At 44.1% G+C, this 25305-nt stretch overlaps 1 long non-coding RNA gene across 5 annotated transcripts in view; it reads left to right on the top strand.

Annotated features, from left to right (window-relative positions):
- LOC121135921 overlaps positions 1-25305 on the top strand; it is a 46797-nt gene that overhangs the window by 13496 nt on the left and 7996 nt on the right. For 4 of the 5 annotated variants that reach the window (XR_005873032.1, XR_005873034.1, XR_005873031.1 and 1 more), the window contains one exon: positions 11343-11586. The exons of the other annotated variant lie outside the window; for it this stretch is intronic. This is a non-coding gene — a long non-coding RNA (uncharacterized LOC121135921). The remainder of the gene's footprint in view (positions 1-11342; positions 11587-25305) is intronic. 5 annotated transcript variants of the gene reach the window in all.

A 25305-nucleotide genomic window follows, 5' to 3' on the forward strand; every position in this document is an offset into this window, starting at 1 on the left:
TTATGTCAGTAAGTTTGACTCACATATGCAGCCTTCATAATTTATTGCTCATGTAGCATAGTTTATGATTTTAAAAACAGTTATGAATGAGAAACGTTCACCATACATGACAGTTGTCATCAACTCTGCCTCTAACGACAAGACACTTTGACTTGTCTAGTCAGGTAGCTCAGAGATTGTTCCCTCTCTCTCTCTTGTCAAGTATAATTGACTATTCAACTGACTCTCATATGAACTAGTCATATGGCTTGCATTGTGCCAGGTGCTGTGAGTTTAGATGCGGATTTGAGCCTGATTCTGCCCTTGCAGCTTGTGGTCTAGCAGAGAATCACACTTATTTTATAGATGATTGTTAAAGAATGATGTGAACATAAGACAGATGTGGTAGTGCACACCTGTAATCCCAGCATCTTATTACTTCACAGTCTAAGGCAAAAAGATTATGAATTTGAGCTTATGTAGTGAAAGGCTGTCTCAAACAAATAAAAAGCAGAATGAAGCAAAAGTAAGTAAATGACTTACATCTTGTTTCCCTAGGTGTGGAGGAATAAAACAGATGTTATTTGGTATCCAGATTAATATCTGTAAAGTAACCAGTTATTTTGTTTTCAAAAATGAGTAGCATCATGGTGCATTTACTACATGGCGTTAGTTTTTGTGCTGAGAGCTTCCTAAGTCACTTACAGGTAAAGTCTAAGGGCTTCCTTTTGCTGAGTGCATAATGATGTCACCTTTTGAAGTCGAGTTTAAGATGTCATCAGAGACGTCACAGAAAGCTAACCAAATCTTCACTCCTGCAAGAAAGGCAAATACTCTCCAGAATAAGGCTTAGCATTCACACAGACCCAGGCAGATACATGATTCAAGTTTACAAGTTCACATGAAAAGAATACATTGGGAAGCTCCGTTCAGAATTGAGCTTAGAAAGCTGAAGATACAGCGAGGCCTTTAGTTCCGTGTTCATGGCCATGAAAGAAGAGGAGAGTGAAGTTTGGCAGAAAAAGTCAAGGCCAAGATGGGGATAGAGCAAGTCAAAGGCTAAGGCAAGGGCTAGTGAGACCTGAGTCTCTGGGGAGGCCGACTGTGGGTAACCTAGGTAAACTAAACCAAGTCACATAGAGACCTAACCATAAAAGGATTCGTGTGAAAATCATTTAAAGGGCCTATCCACCATATTCCTGGCTGCCAACCTAGGGAACATGCAGTTTGGGGCTGAGATGAACCCAGTGTACATAAAATGGCAGGCATGGTTTGAAGGGACTTAATCCCTGGTTCTGAGTGGAGCAATAGTCAGAGACAAATACCAGCTTCAACAAACCAGTGTCTCAGTACTTCCCTGGCATTAGAAAGGACCTGGGTGTGCCTGAAGTCGGCCCCCTTTTCCCGCTTGTGCAAACTGCTCAGTATTCCTTTATTCCTGACATTGCTCCACACACTCCATGCCAGGACTTCAGAAAACCTTGGGACTCTGTCACCACTCCCCCCTCAGCAGGTCATCAGGACACAGCACTCTTTCTCACCTTAGACCTGGACTTCAAGAGTCTCTGTCCTGCGTCACTGTCTTCGTCATCCAAAGTCTATTTTCTGAGCCCAGCTTGTTTCTTGGGTCGTACTTGGCACAGTCCCACCATCAGTTCTCACCTGTGCCCTCCTTCTGCCCAGATCACTGCCTCTCTGGAATTTTACAAATCCCAACAGCACTAAGCATACCTGTGTCTGAACTCCAAATGCCAAGATCCATTTGGATGTTTAACATGTTGGTTATAGCTGTTGATTTGTCATCTTTTTTTTTTTTGGTTTTTTTACGAGACAGGGTTTCTCTGTATTGTTTTGGAGGCTGTCGGTCCTGCCTGGTCTCGAACTCACAGAGATCCGCCTGCCTCTGCCTCCCGAGTGCTGGGATTAAAGGCGTGCGCCACCACCACCCGGCTGATTTGTCATCTTTCATAGCTTTGTAACACCTAGCATAGTAACTGAAGACACAAGAGAAGCTCAAACAATAGGATTAATTTTTAGCTGCAGTATTTTTTGGGATATCAGACTTGGTCTTCATATCCTTAGCTCCTAGCTGTATAACAGCTGTGGTTTATTTGAGATGGAAAACGAAGAAGGCTTTGGTATCCCAGAAGAGGTAGCCAGTCAGGAAGTCCTTTCAGAAGACCAACTTTGCCCACCCCTGGGTGATATTCTGCCATCCACTCATGAACCTGACACTCTGTCACTCTCCCTGGACAGTGACATGGGTTACCTTGTTGTCAGCAAACCCCAGTCAACATGGGCTCCGCACCTCCCTAAAATCATGCCAAGACTCAGGTCATCTGATGGTTGAGCCCAAACCCTGTCTGAGCCGGAACTGCAAGAAAGGTGAGAGAAAGAAGCTCTGGCTTCCGTGGGATCATTAGTCTCCACTTCACATCAGTACCCGTGAGGGCGGGAGGTCCTCAGACTCTGCTCAGTGCAGGGGCTGGGCCGTGCATAACGGTACTGGTGCACACGGAGGAAGCCACCTGGGGTCCTTTCACCTGGAAGGGCTGGGCTACAGTTGACACTGTCTCCAGAGAGAGAGAAGGCATGCCAATTGTCTACCAGACCTTCCTTTCAAGGTACCCAATCCCTAATTAAGATTGCCCTTTAACACATTTCTAGAGCTTAGAAGAGATAAAAGTGTAATGTTCAAATTAAATGGTGGACTGGATGAGGGAGAACCTATATAAAGGTGATGTTACCCAAGGGCGTGTAGACCGTGGGATACCATAACAGACTGGTACCACCTCAGAGTGGCCACTATGAGGCTCTAACCACAAGCCTCACTCTTGAGGCTTGACAATGATTTCAAAGGAAATCCTGGTTCACAGATCTGGACATGGGCTGTGGGGTGTGGAAGGGACTGTGTTAAGGGGGCACAGTCCCCAGGCAGCCCCCATAAGGAGTGGGTTGGCTGTATCTCTCCTTCACTTCCTGTGACCCTGCTGAGGACCCAACCCCTCCTGGATGTCCAGAGACCAGGGAGCCCATGCTGACAGCCCTACTGGTCAGGACTGAAGTAACAAGCATGCTGTCCACAGGAGAAAGCCACCGGGAAAATCAAACACAAGACAGACATGCCATACTGAGGCTTGTTGCTCTCTTTTATTCAGTGTGTCCTTTGGGGTATCACTTTAGATTCTCAGCACCCACAAGATCGGCACTCTTTTCCCTTTGTTTGCTATTAGAGCATTCTATTGTTTATCTCAGCAACCTGCATCATTAAAGGTTAACAAATATCAGCGAGGACATTTTTTTTTCTTTCCCAGAATTGTGAGAAAAGGGTGAGCTGTGTGGCCTGTGCAGGCACAGTGTCAAGAATCTTCCCAAATCTTAGTGCAGAAATCCCCTCTCCATCTGGTCTTACCCTGTAGCCTCCTGTTGTCACTCCACACCTCCTTATTAGTGCCTAGCCTTAGAACGGGGCAGACATAAGAACAGTCATTAAATAAACCACCCCATGGCATTGACAGAAGTCTGAGACCCACAAAAGACCCAATGACTCATGTGCTGTAACTCTGAGTCCTTTCGAAGTACTTAGTTACTTGTGCTTTAGAGATGAATGCTTGGGCACATTTCACCGTTTTCTTGTGGGGCATAATGTGTTCTTCACAGAGTATAGACACCAGCTATTTTCCCATAAACTAGTATAATTAATTACAATATCACATGAAAACTCTAGATAAAAGTTTTTGGCTTTCCTATTTAAAATGACATTAAAATAATCCTTATTTTAAAATAGCAGATAATTTTAAAAGTGCAAAGAGTAAGAGTGTGCCCCTTTAGCAGTGTGGCAGAAAAGAAATGGTTTTGATCCATGTGACCACCTGCTATGATACTGTGTCCTTGTGGTGCTCAGGTAGGTGCTGTCTCTCCATTTTTTCTAAAAATAGGGTCTTGATGTGCATCAGAGGCTGTCCTTGAACTTGTGACTCTTTTGCCTCAGACCCTTGAGTGCTGGCATTACAGGTGTGTGCCCCATGCTTGCCTGCTTCTTGCATTTTTTTTGAGACAGTATCATACTGTGCTGTCCAGGATAGCTTAGAATTCACCATCTTCCTAGCCCACCTCAGTCTCCCAATTAGTTAGGATTCCAAGCACAGCTACCACACCCAGACTGAGGATGGGATCTTGAAATAGTTTTACTCGGCTGCTCTTGCGACGTCCAGGTCAGCCTTGGGCCAGCTGGCAGTGCAGAAGCTACATCTCACTGAAAACAAAACTATTTATAAAGTGCAAGCCTGAGCTGTGTCCTTGACAGCCAAGCCAAGGACCTTGTTCTTAAGCGCTTTCTGTCCCCGTATGTGTTAATTATACAAATACAGCTCTCTTGCCAACATAGGAATTTGGTTTATTATGTTAGAAAGCATTTAGATGAAGCAATCTACTGGTGTATGTAAAATAATTCTATCATAGCATTTGTACACATCAATTTCTTGTATATTTTTGTTAAAAGGAAATGAGTGTGATTGACACTTAAGCCCAGAAACATAAGAACCACATGTTTCCTGTATCATCCCAAGCATGTGGAGACTCCCATTGGGTCTGCCACACTTCAGAAGCTACTCATATACTTTGCCCTGCAGTAGGATCAGCTTGGGCCATGTTGGTCCTCTTCACACAGTGTCACTGCCCCTCCTTGTGGCCTGATTACTGATCACAGCACAGTAGATGAGCAGGCTCTGGGCTCCTAGACTCTTGGCAGACTCACTGCAGGCAAGCCAGGAAATGGTGCTGCCAGGAACCAGTAGCTACTGGGCTGAACTTACTTAGCTCTCTTACAAGATCCTAGCCCTCTGTGAGGACACCGGTATTCCATTGGACTGAGTTCTTAGTTCCCTTTACATGATCCTAACCCTCCTCTCCACTGTGAGAAACTATGAGCTCTTCCAACCTCTCCACTTAGAATAACCTTCTGTTCAGTCTTCTGTGTTTCTGAAGTGGAGCTTCCCCGAGGTCTTGTTCCTGGACCACGTTGTCTTACACCTCTCCCTAGGACTGCCTTAGTAGGCACCGAAACAGCTGTTTTGCAGCATATACCTCATGTCTTTCTTCTCTGCCAGACAGTGAGGTCCATGAAGGCAAGAACCAGACCCATTGTATTTAGATATATTTTATTCACCTTTGTGTCAACACTTTACAAGTATTGTATGATAAATATTTTTAATGCAGGGATAAAGTTAGTATGCGCTGCTTTTAAATTTATTTGCATGTTTTCACATTTCTTACCTGTATTAGTAACTTTTTTTGCCTGTATAACAACATACCTGACAAAGGCAATTTAAGGAAGACTAATTTGGCTTAGGTTTGAAGGTACAGTCTATCTTGGAGGAGAAATCCTGGCGACAGGACCATGAAATATTTGGTCACATTGCATCCATAGTCAAGAAGCAAAGAGATTTGAACACCAGTGCCTGTAACATGAATGTTTCTGGTCCGGCTAGGTCCTACCATCCTTGTCTGCCCCAGTTAGACACATGGATGCTTTATTAGTATAAAGCTGTTGACCTTTTGGCTAAGGTTTCTTATTTGCTTGCTCAGTCTTAATTATTAACCCATGACTACTAATCTATGTATTTATTTCCTATGGCCTTATCTTACTGGAGAAAAGGTCCCGGCCTCTTACTCGGTTGGGGTCTACATCATGCCTGTTCCACGTCTCCACAGAGCAGAGGAGAGGAAAGGAGAGGAGAGGAGAAGAAAGAAATTTCCTGCTTGACCCTGCTTATATACTGATTCTGCCCTGCTATGTTACTTCCTACCTGGATCACATGACAACTTCTTTACTATATTTTCTAGAATTCTCCTCGACTCCTAGTCCCACCTATCTTGCTTCCCTGTTGGCCAACAGTGCTTTATTCATCAATCAATAAGACAAACATATACACAGAGCAACATTCACTAGCAAGTGCCCATGCTTTCTCCCTTTCAGTCTGGGAATTGAGACTATGGAATAGTGTCACCCACACACAAGATGAGTCCTATCTGCTCAGTTAAACCTACCCAGAAACATCTTCATAGAAACCTCCTGGGGTATTTTTATGGTATTGCTGAATTCAGTCAGGCTGACAATGAAGATTAAACATCACACTATGTAATATTGTTTTTGTTACTGTTTTGTTGTGAAATTTGCTGAAAGCTACCTTTAAACGAATTTTCTACAAGCATGTAAATTTCTGTCAGGAGTACCCCCTTACTCAGCCTCCCCCAAATGTCAAGCTTCGAATTATACACTTCAGCCTGCATGTCTCAGCAGCCAACTCAGGTATACACGACCCTTCCCTCATTGTGCACCTTACCCCATTTTATAATCTCATCTGTAAATATTCTAGTCTTTAACTTTCTAGCAAAATAACTCAAAAAACAAAACAACAACAACAAAAAAATCCTATGCCAGGCCTGGTGTCATGGGCCTATAATTCCAGCTGCCCAGGACCATTGCAAGCTCAAGATTTACTTGGACTGTGGAGCAAGTTCAAAGTTAGCCTGGGCAGCTTAGCAAACCCTGTCTCAAAAAGAAAAGTAGCCAAGAGGCTGAAGTTTGCTCACCTAGCAGGCAGTGGATTCAACCTCAGGACCACAGAAAGCAGAGACCATAATCATGTCATGATTCCTTAAAGCATTATCTGGGAAGGCACTGGGTTAAAGCCCAGCATGACTCAGCATCACTGGGGGAGTGCACATGACTCAGCTTCACTGGGAATCATCTCAGCTCAGTGTTTCCGTCCTCCAAATGAACCCTTACCCAATTACTTATTGTTGTCTGTTTGAGTTAGAATCTAAATCGGCTTGTTATTAATTAGCATGTTTCCTAAGTGACTCTGTCCCCCTCCCAGTATGGATGAGTGGCCTGTCCCTGGTCCCATCCTTGCTTTTCTGTGCCTCTGAATTGACTCTGTTGGAGATTCAAATCTTGTTGTTCCCTTGGGAAAGGGGCAGCAAGATTGTTTCTTAGAAGGTTCTGTACCTGCATCTTATGGTTCATGTGGAGCTGGAGGCTAAGGTGGGAGGATGGAGAGTTTGAACCAACCTGGACTCCAGAAAAGACCTTATCTCAATGAAGAATTAACAAACAATAAAAAAATAGTTTTCAGTGTCTTACAGTCTCTATTTTCATAGTAATGTATCCTCCTGTGTACTAGGAGTTGTAAAAATGGCCATACTCCCCTGTCCATTTTTCCTTCATTTACTAGCTATAGTGTTCTGTAACACGCCCCTTCTCACCCCTTCAGCTACCATCAGGAGAGGTTGACACTGGAGAGGATGAGTGTGTGCCTTTTATTTCCTTTTACAGACTGGTTTGCCAAGTAATGAGTCGTTTCCTGGTATCTTTTAAAAGGAATGAAAGAATGTGTTTGTGGGGCTGGGGAGATGGTTTAAAGGTTAAGAGCACTGGTTGCTCTTCCAGAGGACCTAAGTTCAATTACTAGCAATCACATGGTGGCTCATAACCATCTCTAATGAGATCTGGTGCAAGCTTACATGCAAGCAGAACACTGTACACATATTAAAAAGAAAGAAAGAAAACTTTTTAAAAATGTGTTTGGTTTTATTTTATTGTTAATCTTACCAAGGTTATGTTTTAATATTTTTATGCATTGGCAACATTTGTTTCTGATTAAATGTCTCTGTCTATTGGAAGGAGAAAGGTATCAGCTTGAGCACTTTCTACAGGACAGTAATTCCTTCTGAAAGCTGTCTTGCTGGAGATGGAGTTCAGTTTGTAGAGTGCTTGCTTAGCATGTGCAAGCCCTGGGTCTTATCTTCAGCACCACACAAAGTCAGGATGCATGTCTGGAGGAGCCAGGAGAATCATAAGTTCAGGATCGTCCTTGGCTACATACCAAGTTGAAGGCCAGTCTGGGATACAGAAGACCCTATCACATGCACAAAAGTCTCTTTATCTGTGGCAAGGGACATATTCCGCCTCAGACGTTACATTAAAAAAAGTGTGTGTGTGTGTGTGTGTGTGTGTGTGTGTGTGTGTGTGTATGTTTCCTTGGAGGCCAGAAGAGGACATTGGGATGCCCTGGAGCTGGAGTTGGGTGACTGAGCTGCCTGATATGGGTGTGGGGAATGGAACTCCAATCCTCTACAAGAACAGGGAGTGCACTTTACTGCTGAGCCACCTCCCCAGTCCCAGACCTCACATCCTTCAGTAGGGTTATTATTAGTGACCACAGTCTTTGTAGTAAAGGAAGTGGTTGTTACTTACAGTGGACAAAGATAGAAAATGTGCAATAAAAGGGTTAATCCATTCTACACCTTACTGAAATACAGCTTAGCGGTGTTTTTACCTGGCTTCCAGACCTTGCCTCCCTCCCCTGTGCTGAAAACCCTGATTGCAAGTCATGCCAGTGTCATTACAAATTGGCTCTACTTTCGCTGCTCAGAGCCTCAGGGTAATCACATAGACTGGTCAAGAGTGAGACTAGTGAAATGTGTTTGCTATTTTCCTTTGTTTCCCAGGAATTCCCTACAGCAGGCTGTGTGTGGCCAGACCACCAACGTTTTATGTGTGAAGTTCAGTCCTTTCATTTTGCTTTACATTTTTAATAATTCTTTTTTCAAATGGTACTTTATAAACACCAAAGTATCTACATGGTTGCAAAGTTAAATCTGTAAAACAAAATATTGATGATATACTGAGGTCTAACATTCCCTCATTCTCTTTTCCTGTGAATAATCATTTAAAAGTATGATTTATTCTTTTCCTTCTTGTGTCAGGTGTGGTGATGCACACTGGGGGTGTAGTCACACAGGTGCTTATAATTCCAGCATCTTCTGGCAGAAGCAGGAGGATCAAGAGTTCCAGGTCAGCCTGGGCTGCATTTGAGGCTACTGGGTTACCTGAAACCCTGTCTCAAAATAAAATGGCTTATCCTTTCTTCATGAGAGCATGTTTGTGTGTCTCTTCTATTTCCTTGGTAAAGAAGAATATCCTACAAATACTTGTTTTTGCTTCATAAAATGTGGCAGTCGGGCTGAGGTATGGATACATCCAGTGCTGCCATGAGGAGTTTGGATGCCTGGTACCGGCTTTAAAAGCAGGAGGTATGCTCAAGAGCCAATAAAACATCCGTGCTAGTGGCAGGGGCCAGTAGAGGATATCTGAGGGCTGGCTGGCTGCCAGTTATCCTGGCATCAAAATGAAGAACTCCAGGTTCAATGAGAGACCCTGTCTCAAGTCTTTAAGGCAGAGGAATAAAGAGGATACCTTCCTGGCCGCCTCCAGCACACGTTGCACACATACCTAAACACAATTTTTTTTAGTTGGCAGTTACCTTTTGGTTGCAAATACACATTTGTGATGTTGGCTCTGCTTCAAGGTGCTAAATACAGCAAACAAGTTTAGGGGTTTTGCAGGTCTGAACATGGAGGCTCAAGCCTGTAATCCTAGCACCTAAGAGACGGATGCAAGAGGAAAGTGAATTCTAGGCTAGCCTGGACTTCATTGTGAGACTTTGTCTAAAATAACAACAAAAAAGCTGTCTGTAGATTCATGTGACACATTTGATCTGTCAGGATACACCTCCAAATCCAAGGCCTAGCAGACTTGGCGCATAGGCCTATAATCCCAGGGTTTGCTTGAGAAGCTAAACCAGGAGGATCACCAGTCCCTGGTCAGCCTGGGGTGCATGGAGACTTGTATCAAAAACAAAGCAACACAACAAAATGAGTCCTGGTGGTTTCTCAGGCCTCCCTTGTGGTGTCCTCTCACACATGGTGTGCCCCAGGATGTGCCTTCCCCAGCCACTGCCTGCCACCTGCCCTTGACCTCCCTGGTGTGTTCTCAGCTCTGCAGCGACCAGTGCCCTTCACACCAAGTCAAGTCATGTCCTGCACTCAAAAGGCCCCACAAGATGTGAGGGCCAAGTCCTTCCCAGGGCCCAGACCCATCTCTAAGCTCTCTCCTGCCTCTTTCTTCACCCACTACACTCCAGCCTGTGGTGATATTTTGTTTATGATCTAAAAATTAAGCTTGCCTGAAGATCATAGTGCAAAGCTAGTCACACTAGTCAACCACTCAGGCCAGGCAGTGCTGGTGCACGCCTTTAATCCCAGCACTGGAGAGGAATATCAGGTGGGAGGAGACAGGAGTGCAGTATATTTAGTCTGCAGTCACGCTGAGGACAGGATCGCCCCGGCCTTGGTAGAGGTAAGAACTCTCTAGTGGCTGGCTGCTTTGCTTTTCTGATCTTCAGCTTGAACCCCAGTATTGGTCTCTGGGTTTTTATTATTCATGCTACACCAACCCATAGCTGCCCACTTTAGGGCCTTCATGCTGCTGGCCATGAGCTTCCTTCTAGAATTCTCAGTTCTTAAGATTCTTAAGTCCAGGATCACTGGCACCTTCCCAGGGAGCATTGCCTTTCCTGCTCCTAATGTCTCAACTGCCTGTTCCCATTCTTACCTCCCATTGTGGTACGGGAAACTTACTCTCAATACATGGATGTTTTTCACTAGGATGGGACTTCCACAGAGATAGGGACCCTCACCACGTTAGTTCACTGAAGTGTCCCCACTGCCTGTAAGCATAGGCACTCTGTAACTATGGAGTGTATGAATGGAAACCACAGAATTGGTGCTTTGTAAGTATGGAGTGAGTGAATGAAAATTTTCTGAACTTCAACTAAAGATAATTACTAAACCATGAGCCAGTGTTACATGATCATTCAGAGCCCACAGGAGAATAAGGCTGTCTTCCCACCACCATAGCATGCCTCAGGACGTGAGCAATGCCGAGGGCCAGTGGCCCTTGGCTGCCTTCATCAGAGAACTGAAAGGTAATAATAATGGCTTACTCCTTAGTTGTTGCTCACTGTGTTCATGAGCTCTACAGGGACTCACTAAATCATATCCATACAACAACCCAACAAGAGTAGTGTGGTTTCCCCATTTTAGAGGTAAACTAACAAAACATAAACAGGTTGTCTTTAACTGCCTATGGCTAAATATTTCATAAGCGACCCAGCTGGAGCCAGAGTCCCATAGGGTTCAGCTCTAGGACCAGGCTTTAACCCAGTACTATGCAGGACTTTGGGAGATGGTAGGTATGCTCCTTGTCTGTGGTGTTCAACTTAGTACCTCTACCACAAGTGGATACTGAGCACTTGACATGTGGCTAGTTACCCTCAATTCCACTTTAATTACATTTAATTAAATTAAATTCTAGAGTCTTAACTAGTTTTCGTTTAAACAAGAACTCATGGCTGCTACGTTGGGGCTCTGTAAACATGACTGGCAGAGTGGCAAAAGTTTTCAAGTTTTTACTACAGTTGTTGTCGTTCAAACCCAAATGTACAATCTGTTTACAGGATTTCAAGAAACGCTTGAACCCACGAGCCTCGAATCCTCCAACATTGTTATCCATAACTGAGGAATTACACCACTCTAATCTCAGACAATGCCAAACTGGAAGACTGCTGCCCACATACGCGTGCTCCTTTGTGTTGGGAGAAATGAAGACACAAATGTTCTAACTTCAGTTTGTCCTTTTTTAAGAGCATAATTGTTTAAAATAAAAACTTTAATCACAAGAGCTAGAGCATGGCATTGCAGGTACTGCTGAAAATAACCAGTTGCATTTTTATTGATTTTTAAACTAACTTTTTTTTATTTTAGAAATTGAAAATTTTTATCAATTTATTTTTTAATAAGGATAAAGACCAATAAGACAAATTCTCAACACTCAGAATTAATTACTGGTATATTCTTCCTTATGTATATAGAAAATGTGTGTGTGTGTGTGTGTGTGGTGTGTTATACAAGTGATTGCAACTCATTTAACAATGTAATGTAAATTTTAACTCTTGAAAGTTATTATTACCAACTGTTTAGGATAATAAAGAAAGGCAGGTTAGCAATTAGTCACCTATTACAATTAAACATACTAGGTATGTTTTCAAGGTCAAAAAGAGATATATTTTAGACAGACAGGTTGCCTTTGAACACTTTAGAGATCTGCAGAATATGGCACTTAAGATGTTTTAATAACATAGGTTCTTTTTTTTATGACAATGAGACATGTCTGCTCCTGGCAACACCGACCCATGTCAGAGAAGATGATGGGCATGGAAGAAACTCCACATGGAGTTTACTTTCTTTGTGGGAAAAGTCAGCCACTGGGCAAGAAAGTACCCTTGCCCCAACTGCTGACAGTATGCTGTCCAAATTAGACAAGCAGGACCCAAAAGAGAGTGACTGCCAAACCTTGCCAAGACAAAGTGGAACAGTTCTTCAAAAATCCTGCTTCATAGAAAAATCTGCCAAATATTCTAGACCTGTAGGTCAAAGATGAATGCCCCAGCATTACAGAGGAACTTTGGGTGACTGTCCAGGAAGTCAGCTGTTTCTGTCACTTCTCACATCTTTTGGAAGTTGCTTGCTTATACTTTCTGCTTACTCAGGCAATATATTTCCTTCTCAGGTCTCTGGGGGAGTTTAAGACTAGATAGTTATTGTTATAGTTTTTCTTGTTTACCAGACTCCGAAAAGAAACTCAATAATGAGGTATAAAATGTATAAGGTTGAGAGACATTAAAAAATAATTTTGATAATGCAAATTAGAATAGAAAGTGAATTAGGTACAACCTTTTGGACTCATCAAAATAGAATAGGTATGTAGTATTTTCTCTGAATTTGTCGAATGCAAATGAACTAAACATTGTTGATGTATTTATTGCCTTATATATTGTACATAGTTTTTTTAACATTTTTTTCTTATTTTAGACAAAAATGGAGACTTGTGGTGATATTTCTTTGTGTTTAACAAATAAAGCTTGCCTAAAGATCAGAGTGTGGAGCTAGCCACTAGTTGGCCATAGAGGTGAGGCAGTGGTGGCACATACCTTTAGTCCCAAAACTTGGGAGGCAGAGGCAGACAGACCTCTGAGTTCAAGGCCACCATGGGTTACAGGAGATTGATCCAGTCTAAAAGAGAAACAGAGCTCACATCTTTGATCTCAGCACTTGGAATCACACACCTTTAATCCCAGCACTAGGGAGGTGGAAACAGGAGTGATAAGACTGGGTGGAGACAGGAATATAAGGCAGGAAGAGACTGGAGGCTATGGCATTCAGTCTGAGGATTCCTAGGGACAGGATCCGCCTTTGGTCTGAGAATTCAGTAGTGCTGAGAACTAGTGGCTGGCTGCTCTGCTTCTCTGATCTTTCAGCATTGACCCCTATATCTGACTCTGGGTTTTTAATTATTAAAACCAATTAGAATTTGAGCTACAAGTGATAATGAATCCACATTTTTCTTTTTACAAAAAAGCACATTGTTAAGACAACTGTCTTCTGTGTGTGTATCCAGACACACCTCTTCCTTTATTCCTGAGAAGTAGGCAGTATTGTAAACTTGGAGTATTTGCTTCTAGCATTTTCTAAATAATTCGTATAAGTGTATATGCATTTTCTAAGAAACATAATGGTGAGTGTGGCTTGATAGTGCAAGCCTGTAAAGCCATCACTCTGAGGTAGGAGAACTGGAAGCCAGAATCATTCTTGGCTGTTTACAAGTTCAAAGCCAGCCTGGGCTAAGGGAGACCCTGCCTCAAGAAAAATAAGAAAATAAAATGGTGATGTCTTTATTATGTGTGTGAATGGCAACACTATTTTTGTTGAATGTGTTCACTCACTTCTGAGCTCTACATGAATGTACTACATTTAATTACCCACTCCTTTGTGATGACTTGAGTGTGCCAGATTTTTGTCCTTTAATCATAAGGGACTATATCCCCTGGTGAATCTGTACAGATACTTCTCTGAAAAGATAACTTTAGGGCACATAATGTAACCATCTTCTGTAATACTGGGTACTAACAAGCATTCCCAGTTGTGTGCCATTTAGACACCCATCTTGAGTGTATGAAGCCTTCACCCTGCCCTCCACCAACACCAACAGCTCCTACTGGCCAACTGCAGATACTGACCTAGCTGAAATAGGTGATGTGTGATTTCCATTTATTAATGAGGTTCATTGCTCATTGTTGAGCAGCAAGACACCTGAATTTTCAGATCTTGTGAAATCCTTGACAACTCCTTTGTTTACTGAGTGGTCTACGTGATTGATTGGTGGGATTCAATGGTCAGCCCTCTTGTTCACTGGCTTTACCGCAAATGTTTACTCCCTATTTGCAGCTGACTTTTTAACCTTTTTGTGAATTATTTTGTCATGGTGAAGTTTTGTATTTAACAATTTCATGATGGCCGCTAAGACATCTCTCATTCTTGTTGAACTGATTACAAGTCTTTGGAATCTTCTAGAAGAGGTGGAACTAATGTATGACTTCCTGATTTATGGGTTGATTGCCATTTCTGAAGGAAAGCTTTCCTCTTGCATATTTATAGCATTTCCTTAAGGAACAAAGGTCATTTTATGTCATTGTGAAATGTTGTGCTGTGGAGGTAATGATTTTTTGATATCAAATAATAAAATGTTGACAGTGGTAAAAGCCTTATAATAGATTTTAAAGCCAGAATTGATTTTGCTTTTCATTGCATATTGCATGCTCTTTGCAGTTGTTTGTTCACAGCACTTCCTCTTAGGTTCTTTTTTTATAAGTTATTGGGATCTGGTAACTATAATTACACTGAAAATGAATTTAATATGCTTAAAAGTGTTTTAAATACCATCTCTCTTCAGACTGAAATTACAGCAGACTAGAGTCACTTCACCAATCTTGAATCCCAAATCTGCTGCCTGCAACGTGGGTTCTAGCAAACCACTTTAACTTGTTTGTTGGTTTCCTTATCTATAAGATGGGCAGTGACAGTGCAGACCTCATGGGATTGCTACAGCAGATAGAGCAACTGTGACTTCTCAGAGCACCCAACAGTGCCCCGGTACAGAGACAGCACATCAGGGTGGACAGCGTCTGCCCATCTGGTGTCTTTAGTTCTCATGAGTGAGAAGAAACAAACTTAGCGCTCCCTAGAAAGTGTGTTTTAGTGAAGATGAAGCTACCATCGCTGATGGTCCCTTTGTGCCATCAGTGATTCGGGAAATCCGCATTCCTAGGTTGGCTGAGCCATACATGGCTGTCTTTGACAGATAGATTCCCCACTGCCCATTTCTAGCCACCTAAACTTGGTGCTTTCAAACACAGTAAGCGGGACATGAAGAAAAACCCTGGGGATGGTAGCTGTATGTGGGGGGGGGGTGGAGAGATTGAGATCTGATAGAGAGATCTCAGATACATGGCCCTTTGCACGTCTGAGTGCATGTGTATCATATAGCGAGCTGAGTAAGATGTGTTTGGCTTCACTTCCCCCTCTAGATCTGTGGAAGCCCAGGCAGTGTATATGCATTTAGCCTCAGGCTGGTGGCCATTCTTTTTTTTTTGCTGTTTATTAACTGACAGCTAATAATGTACATTTATGATACTATATAATTAAACCACAAATGTCTTGCCACCTGTGCTTATTTTTTTAGGACTTTAAACAATTTCAAATCCACTTTTTTGAAATCAGCTTTTAAGGATACTCTACCCTGTCATTTCACTCCTGATTCTGTGGAACAAACACTGAAAGCATTCCTCCTTGCACACTGAAAGCATTCCTCCTTGCTGAAGCCTTGTGCCTTGTTCTCACTGCTCCCCTTAATCTCCGCTCCACTACCCTGCTTCTGAGTTCAGTTTCCAGTTGCCCATGAACAAGACCACATAGTACTTGCTTTTCTGTGCTTTGCTTAAACCACTTAACACAGTGTCTTCTGGGTGCATCCATTCGGTCACAAGTGGCAGGGTTTCCTCTTTTAAAGGCTGGGTCTAGTCTGTTGCAGATGTGCATCATTTCCTTACCCGCTCACTTGTTGATGGACACAGATTGCTCCTGTGCCTTGGTTCTTGTGAACAGTGCTGCAGTGGGCATGCCAGTGTGGCTATCTCTCTGATACACTGATTTCCATTCCTTAACAAAGACATGGAGTTGCTGAATGGTTTCAGGGTTATTGTCCATGATGGCTGTACTAGTTCACATTCACACCCTAGTAGCAGGCAAAGGTTCTTTTCACTACAGCCTCACTAACAATTGTGACCTTTCTTTGTGTAGTAACCATTCTGATAGAGAAAGGGGATCCTTAGCTATTACCAAGCATCTTGTCATACGATTTGCCCAGTTCCTGGATGGAGGATACCTGGAGCCTTGCGTGAGGCTTCCGTTTTGCCAGCTCAGTCAGGCACTGGAAGAGTATCAGAGTCAGGGAACCCTCCTCCCAACTTTCACTTCTATTTTTTTTAATACTAAGGAAGAAGCCATCATTCAAAATGGAGTGCAGCTAACATAGAAAGTAATACAAAAGAAGAATGGTGGAATGGAGTCTTCTCCAAAATAACTTTGACCATCACAGCTGTGTTAGGAAAAAAGACTAGCACACATACAACAGGGCCCCAACCACCTTCTCCTTGTCTTGATGGTCACCCTAGAGCGAGCACACCCTTTCCCCCAGCTCCCTTCCTGTGCACTGGTGGCTGAGCTGAAAGCATTACCCATGAGAGACAACCACTCACTGTTTCCCCCACTTCCCAGTATCTGCCTGGCCTGCCAAATAATAGCTTGTAGGCCTAGCATGTAAAGGAGTCAGCAGGCAGGTGGAGTGGGCCGCCTTCTGGGCAGGGTATAGCCCTGTTCTCCACCTGCATTAACAGGACCTCAGCCTTTAGTGTGTGAGGGTGTGGGATGCTTCCCCAGAGGGACTCCCTCTGCACTGACACCTCTTTACAATCCTGGGTAACATGAGGCCCTTCTGTTAAAGGGAAGGCCATGGACAGTTTTCGCTAGGAACAGTAAAGCTGAGAAGACCTTCCCGAAGACAGAGAACTAACAAAGGCCATGTCAGGCGCTCCATTCTTTCTTGCAGTATGTATCATCTTATCTCCACCCCCAGCCCTGCTGTCTTGTCTACCCAGTCATGAAGGAACTAGTCACTTAAGCAAGTTAACGGGACTTCAGATCTCAAGAACCTCAATTTTCATTCTTATCAGTGTCTTTCTAAATGAATAATACAGTGACCTTCAGCTGTGTCCTCCATTATGGGAGGTTGATTCACGGAGTTTGGTATACTTTCTTAAATTAAGGCAGCTGCTGTCTGTATTCCGTTCAGCTCTAGCATTAGTGTTGTCCCAAGTGTGACATTTATGCTCTTTCGCTTCTTCCTTATAAATAAATATCAAAGGAGGAAGACCAGTGTGAACTCCACAAGGAATAATAAACTATAATAATACGCCATTGATTTTTGTGCATGATGTCTGAGTGTGTTTTTATGATTGTGTATGTTTATAGCTTTTTCACACAAGCAACATGAATTCTGGGCAATTATAAAGGACATGAATTTCAAGGCATTTAGGAAGAAAATCTGCTCCTAACGCTGTGCATTTTAGCAGTTTGGAAGTCCTGATGAACACTGTAGGTTTCAGACCTCCACCTTAAGAAACAAGAGTTATTGCCATTTTGTATTGTTTTGCAGTACATTACCCTGAGACTATATTTGGGGACTGTAACAATTTAATCAGGGGCAGATAAAGAGTCATTTACTCGTTGTGTGTCTCCCTATGAGTACCCTCCCACAGGGTTCCCAGGCTGCGGAGGGCAGTCCCATGTCAGCAGCCTTCCAAAGACGGCTTCAGGACAGTCATTGTTCTTAGGGGTGCAGTGAGGTAATCGACAGACCCCGTACCACTGGGCACTCTGTCCTTTCTGCCCTTCGTAGAGCGCCTGTGCTGTTCCCTTCAACTCTCTGGTGTGCGATTTAAATTATTCAGTAATACATAAACACCAACCCTTTGAAAAATAACTAAAGCATTGCAGAGAACTTAGTCGTTTAGGCTCCTCCCCAAGACAAATCCCTATTCCTCTCCTGTCTCCACTATCCTTCACCCTTTCAGTGGTCACTGCGTCCTCAGACATTTTTCATACACCCAGGCACAGTGCGAAAATCAATAGCAACTAGACAGAACTGTTCTTAAAAGGTCCTACCCCTTGTCTGAATACTTTTTGTGTCTTTCTGCAACCGGCTCTCTTCATTCCTGCCATGATAGTCTGTCCAGATCGACCTCATTTGTATCAGCTCTTACGGTGTGCCCGCGCTGTGGTTGGCTTAGCTTTTCTCCCACTTCAGGCCATTCGCTCTCCCAGTCTCTGCTGCTAGGAACCCCTGAAGTCAGTGGCAGTGTTGGCCTCAGGAGTGATTCTCTAGGTGTGTACCCACCGGTGGGATTGCTGGGTCATAGGACACGCATATCTTACCATACAAGGAAGTGACAGCTATGTTAAAGTTCCCTCCAAAATGGAGGTTTCCATCTATAGTCCCCCCTGCAGGGAGTACAATTCCTACCTGTTTCCCCGAATCCCCCCTACAGGGAGTACAATTCCTACCTGTTTCCCCGAATCCCCACCTGCAGGGAGTACAGTTCCTACCTGTTTCCCCGAATCCCCACCTGCAGGGAGTACAATTCCTACCTGTTTCCCCAAGTCCCCACCGACTCTTAATCTCACTAGACACAAAAATGCCTGTTCCTTTCATAGGTGCCAGGCAGCATCTCATTGCTTTAGTATACGTTTCTCCTATTACTAAAGAGATTGAAACACTTTTCACATTTATTGGCCGTTGGTATTTTCTTCCTGTGGTGTGGCTGTTCATACATTTAACCCATTTTTCTATTGGAATGTTTGCCCTACTGATCTACAGAAGTTATGCAGTGGTGTGTGTGTGCGTGCGTGCGTGCACGTGTGTGCGCGCGCGCGCGCGTGTGTGTGTGTGTGTTGCGGCGTATGTGGATGCCTGTGTGGTGGGAAGTGGGGGTATTGATATTTGTGGTATGTGTATACTACATTGTAATCCTAATCCTGTGTCTGCTTGGCATGTCGTAACCTCCCAGATCATGTATTGTGTTTTAAATTCAGTTATGGTGTCTTTTGGCCCATTATCTTTGATCTAGGTTTATTATTCCAATTCTTACTCCTTTACCAAAAATGCCTTGTGAACCCATATGGCACAGTGATCATTTCATGAACAACATACATGAGTGATGTTTCCAAGTGACTGCTCATTTAAACCTTAGAGCTGAGACTGGGCGGTGACTGGGTTCTGGGAGCATCTCTCTCATGCAGACGTGGACCGTATCTGTCATCAACACCCATTTCCTCAGCACAGTGGCAGACCATCTGGGCATTGTGTTAGACTTTCTCTGTTGTGACAGGTGATAACTAATAAGAACAACTGAGGGGGGGAATATCCCTTCTTTGTTATTTCAGGGGATTCAATACGTAGGCCTTGGCCCCTTTGGCTCTGCGCCTAGAGTGAGGCAGAACATGATGGCCACAGGAGTTTGTGGAGGAAACAGCTCACGGATGAGGAAGGCATAGATCAGGTAGCTCCTAAGGTCACTCCCAGTGGCCCGCTTCCTTCAGTTAGGCCCTCACCTCGCAACATTACCAGAATTTCTCAGCCACCACCAGCAGCTGGAGACCAGGTGTTCAGCACATGAGTCTGAAGAAGACATTTCACATTCAAGCCACAAGAAATGTCAAACTTCTGTCTCACCAGTGTCTCTGTTGCAGGCTGCAAGTCTATATGTAAAAAGGGTGTATGGAAATGATGCATGCATTCATTATACACAGGAGGGTGTGTGTGTGTGTCTGTGTGTGTGTGTGTGTGTGTGTGTGTGTGTGTGTGTGTGTGTGTGAAAGAAAAACCTAGCTCAGCAATATCCCTGCTGTCTACTTTCCAGAAATTGCTCCAGACTCCCAGGGCTGTATTCCAGGTTTTATTGTACACTTTAAATTGGGATATATCTCAGCAGTTGCATTTAATTGGGTGATTATTAAAAACCATGAGCAAGTTCATTCTCTCACCCAGAAAATGCTCAGGTGTCCAGTTTGAGTCAGACCACACGTCTCTCATTTTCACCGTCCTGCTGGGAGCTGCATGGGGCGGGTGAGCATAGACAGAGCTGTGGGTGGTCATGTCCCCACATGACAGGGCTTGGAAACCACCTCAGCAAGGGCTGCCATAATGGCATAATGACCCCTCCTCCATAGTGTTTGCTCCAGTGTCCAGTTGCTTACTTCTAATCATAAATTCACATAAAGGGTAAGTTTTACACTTATCACTGCTGTGACAGCAGTTTCACAGCGGGCACAGAAGTGCTCACAGTTACAAGGGTGCCCTAACCTGAGGTCTGAGCAAGGGACCTTGTATCAAAGGGATATTGAGTAACAAAAGGTGCTGTTGTATAACATCCCGCAGAAGGGCTCAGAAGAGAACTGCAAGAGGAATCACTTGCTTCCTTGAGGACTCAGCTGTATCATCTAAAGCCCAGTTTGGGAATCCAGTCTCCCACACATGGCACGGACAGTAGATGAAATGTCTGTGGACTCAAGAATCCTTGGTTTAGGAGTGAGTGCATGGACCTGCTAATCCCACTGACTATTTGCCTGGCAATTCTGACTTCACGTTGTATCTTCCCTCGCAGCTTTGCCTTGCTCATTCTGTGGTGAGGAAGGAAAACTGACTTTAGCTTATGTTTTCAGAGGCTCCAGTTCATGGTCAGCCAGCTGCACTGCCTTCTCCCCTGTGGTAAGGTGAGTGTCTTAGCTGGACACATGGTAAGGCTCACTGACTCATCTCACGGCATCAGGGGAGGGCAGTGGGGCCGTCCATGTTTGAATTACAGCTGACACAAGCACTAATGTGTAGGTTAGGCTGCATGGACAGGGAGAAGTGCAGCATCCATCGTGTTTGCTTTGGCCTCTCATGCTGCATGCACCTACTGTGTCTCTGAGGAATTTTGAAGTTACTTTCAACAGGTGATGTAAGTAGGGTTTTTAGTTATTGACTTATGCCCTGGCCCACCTTCTTGTCCTCTGGTTACCCTCCCAAAGGCAGGCAGTTTTGCTTCTTTGTTTATTTTTAACATAATTCTATATGATTCTTCGGAAATTTCACATCATGAACCCCAGTTCTGCTCGCCTCCCAGCCCTCCCTGCAGTGTTCCCCCCTAACAAAAAATTCTTAAAAATCAAAACAAGCAAACAAAGAAACACGAAGAGAAAAACAAATGAACAAAAGCAAAACAACCATAAAAACCTCTTCACTCCTCAATCTTCCCACATCTCCAGCACCTCGTCATTCCTCCTGGTGGCACTGGGAGCCTCAGTGTGCCACACAGTATACTCTTGTCCAATCGGCTTTGTTTCTAAATGTTCGCCACAGTGGGTCAATGGTCTTGTTCGAGGCCCTGGTTTCTGGTACACTCTTATCACTGGATGCTCACTGAAACTCCTCTGGGCTATCTCTTGGCAACCCCAAGTCATGGAGACCCTGCAGTTGTGGTTCCACAGGACCATTCCCTTCATGAGCTCCAGCAGGTCCTAGATGGGGTAGATGTAGGGTGCCTGGGTGGTAGCTGAGCTTGTCATTTCAGGCCATTAGGGCCACCCCCATTCAGGTGAGGGGCACAGCCAGCTCTTCTACATCCATGCAAAGGCAGGCAGTTTTAACCCATTCTATGTGTAGACCTTCTGGTTTTTAGCTGTACATATCTAAACAAAATGCTTATTTTTTATTGATGGTTTTCTACATTTAAATGTCTAGCAACATTTTCTCGTGTCAGATGGGAACTTATACAGTGTTCTCAACCCTTTGTAAGTCATCTGTTTGTTCTTGGGGGGACTTTGAGGATCCTCTGTGTATTTCTGTGGCTCAGAAATTTCACAATGACATGTAAAATTTCATACCTAACTTTTTGGGTGTTTTTTAAAATAACCTCTTTCATTAAGTTTTTGCTACTTGGTGTCTATTGATGTGCTAGAAGCCAGGAGAAGCCCCCTCACCACCCCGCTGTTTTCTCACAGGTGGTTTTTCTGCCTCAAAAACTACATTTCTTTTAACTTAAAGATTGACTCTCTCACTGCCTGTAGGCAAACTGGTGACATCATACCTTGCTGGGACTTACTTCCTGTCTCTTGTGCTTCATGAATCTGTGGTTTTATTATTTGGTCACAATTGGAATTTGGGGCCATTATTTTTTAACCTCAAGGAGTTACCTCACAGCACATGCTGCTTTCTGATTTATAAAATCTACCTCCCCTTATCTTTCTGTAACCAGAAGCGAGTTCACTGATGTTTCCTTCTGTAATCTCCAGTGTAATTTTTAAAAAATTAGATGTTATGTGTGTGCATGTGTGTGTGCGCGTGTGCTTGTGTGTGCGTGCGTGCGTGTGTGTGCATGCGTGCGTGTGCGTGAACATTCTGAGCATGCACCCGTGTGCATCCACCCTTCTCCCTCCTCACTTTGCGCAGTAATTGCTTCAGTGGGTACTGAAGACTGTCGTCCATGTTTCATTTTGCTTTGTTTTGTTTTGTTTTTGAAGACACCACTGCTTATGGAAACACTGTTAATTCTCAGCTCACCACTGTATTTATCTAAACATATTTTCTAAGTGGAGTTCTTGAGGAGTAGAAACCACATTTAGCTAATGTGGGGATCATTGGCGTGCTGGATCGGAGCTCAGTAGATGTTTGTTGAGTGAATGAGTGAGTGGCGCTGCCTTATTGGTAATGGAGACTACAGGTGAATGTGTGTTTCCTGAGATCTGCAGGGAAGGGCAGTTCACCCTACAGAACATCTTTCAGGCTGCAGCTCTTCGGGAGCTGCTAACATTAGCGCCTACCCTGCCTTTGCAGCAGGGAACTCTTCACAAGAATGCTGTCACGCCCTGTTCTGTTAGAATCTGTCTAAAAGTCACTTGCAGGAATTTACCCTTGGTGATTTGTCCTAGTTGTTTTCTAATGTGATCTCATGGGAAAATGATTGTGGAAGGATAGGAAAAATGTCTTTCCAGCCATCTATCCTTTTGTTTCATTTTCGTGGAATTTAGTTCTCGTACAGACCCTAAGGTCCAATGTATAATTATAAAGAAAATGGATACATTTTAAGGTTGAGTTTCTTCACTACTTTTCCTTTCCCAAAGCATGTAGAATCGAATCATGTGTTGACTTAATCTTTCAAAGATTCAGAAGCTGAGAAATCAGAAAGTCAAAATATGCCCCAGCCCTGGCTTAGGAAGGCTACATCACTGTGAATTCGGGTGCCATGGAGCCTGCGTGCCGAGAGTGCAGCCCTGCTCCTGCTAGCTGTGTGCTCTTGGGCAAGCAGCCCGAGCTCACCAAACCTAGCTGCCCTGTTGTGGAGCGCTGTCATAATCCTGTCTCCTCGGGTGGTTAAGATGGTAGAACTGGCTGTTCTGGCATGCTGCAGCTGACCCCCTCCTTGGCTGAGTACTGTAAGTGCTGATGTGAGCTCGGGGTGCGGTCAGGCAAATAAAAATAAGGCTTGCTCGTCTTTCAGCGTTTCATTCAGTCTGCACTTTCCAAGGAGGAAAAGCCCCCTTCTATAGTCATGTGTCACTGTATGGTTAGTACGCTGTGTTGTTAGACACCATTGAGTGGTGAAGGAAACAACGCCTTCCTGTCCCCCGTGCAGCAGTGGCACCACCTCCATGCTGGTCTCATGGGTCAGCAAATGTCTGCCTCTGCACTAGGGTCTCACTTTTAGTCAAATCCTACAGTTTTCTTCCGTTCAGCTTTAAATTCGGCCTCCAAACTGCACTCTTCCCACTGCCAAGGGGCTGCTAGAGCGCTTGCTTCGGAACAGTCATCTTATGCTGGGACATTTCCTGGGATACTTTTACACTATTCGTACAGCTCATTGAATCCTTTCCATCCTGACACCCCTATTTTGTATAGTATTCCAGTTTCACAGCCGTCTGCAGCAGATAGAATATTCTCAAATCATTAGAGGCAAACTTGATCTACCATTGCTTTTCTATTTTTCAGTCTGTCTGCTTTATTACTAGTGTTTGGACATTTTTCCATTTGGCATCATCTGCCTGGTTGTTGTCATGCTCACATTTCATGGCTCAGCTATTAAGAGCATAAGCCATGGAAATAGTTTAATCAGCAGTGCATGGCTGACTGTGTTTTGTAAACAGAAGACTTGGCTAATGGGCTTTTGAAATTTATGTTGACTTATTTTTTAATTTAGTCATTGTGCCGGCTAGTTTTATGTCAACTTGACACAAGTTAGAGTCATCTGGGAAGAGGGAACCTCAGTTGAGAAAGTATCCCCAACAAATTGGCCTGTGGACAAGCCTTTGGTGCATTTTATTGATTGATGGCTGATGTGGGAGGGCCCAGCTCACTGTATGCCACCCCTGGGCAGGTGGTACCAATTGTATAGGAAAGCAGGCTGAGCAAGTCATGGCAAGCTAGCCAGTAAGCGGTGTTTCTCCATGTTCTCTGCTTTGGTTCCTGCCTCAAGGTTCCTGCCAGCCATTTTTGCTCTGCCTTTGCCTTATGATGGACTGAAATTGGGACATGTAATTCTTCCCCGAGATGCTTTGTCATGGTACTTTATCACAGCAATATCTTGAGCTAGATGATGCTGTTCTTGGGAGACTTTTTGCACATCCTAATCTTATGTCTGTTTCTAGCTGGGGGTTTGTCAGATTCACAGGGAGATGAGGCACATGAGTCTAAATCCAGATCTCATTGTTACCATTAGACTTACTCTCAATCTGGACCAGTCCTGGGCCACATCAGGAGATGTGGCAACTGCCAAAAGGGCATCTGAGACACACACATACCCCAGCTCCCACTGTGGAGAATCAGGGCCCTGCAGGTGTCCATGGCAGTGGCTCTGTGGGTGTCTGAAGAGAAGGTTTCAGTTGTGCAGGCCACACCACCAAACAGCAGCTGAGTAATGAGAACGACTTGTTGTGAGAATGAAGATTAAATCAAGGCACATTGTGACCGGTCACAGTGTCTAAATGAGTCTCCCTGACTGATTGGGGCCTGAAACTGCTAACGCTTCTGCTATTACTGAACATGTGGGGAAAGCACGCTGAGACTAGCTGGCGGGGTTCTGGAATGCTTGCTTTTGAGTTGCCAGTTCCCTCCAGAGTATGGCGGGCGTGGGTAAGCTGCTCCTGAACCCTGCCATGCCACCTGGCAGCCACACCAGCCCTCTGCCAACACTGAGGGTCTTCTGTCTGTGTGTAGCGGTGGGTTTTCTGGCGCTTTGGGCTTTATCTCTTCTAAGTCCTTGGCGGAGGGAGAGAAGCAGGGAAAGAATGTCTCTTTTAAATTTAGCAAAGAGCACGTCTGTGCATATGTGCCCTGTCAAATCCACACTTAGGTGGTAGTGGAAATACCATGGAAAAGCAAACCATAGGCTTTTAGCACCGTGGGCCTGGCCTTCCTTCCCGTCCCTCCTG

Source organism: Mesocricetus auratus, unplaced genomic scaffold (assembly GCF_017639785.1).
Source record: "Mesocricetus auratus isolate SY011 unplaced genomic scaffold, BCM_Maur_2.0 Super-Scaffold_100045, whole genome shotgun sequence".
NCBI lineage: Eukaryota > Metazoa > Chordata > Mammalia > Rodentia > Cricetidae > Mesocricetus > Mesocricetus auratus.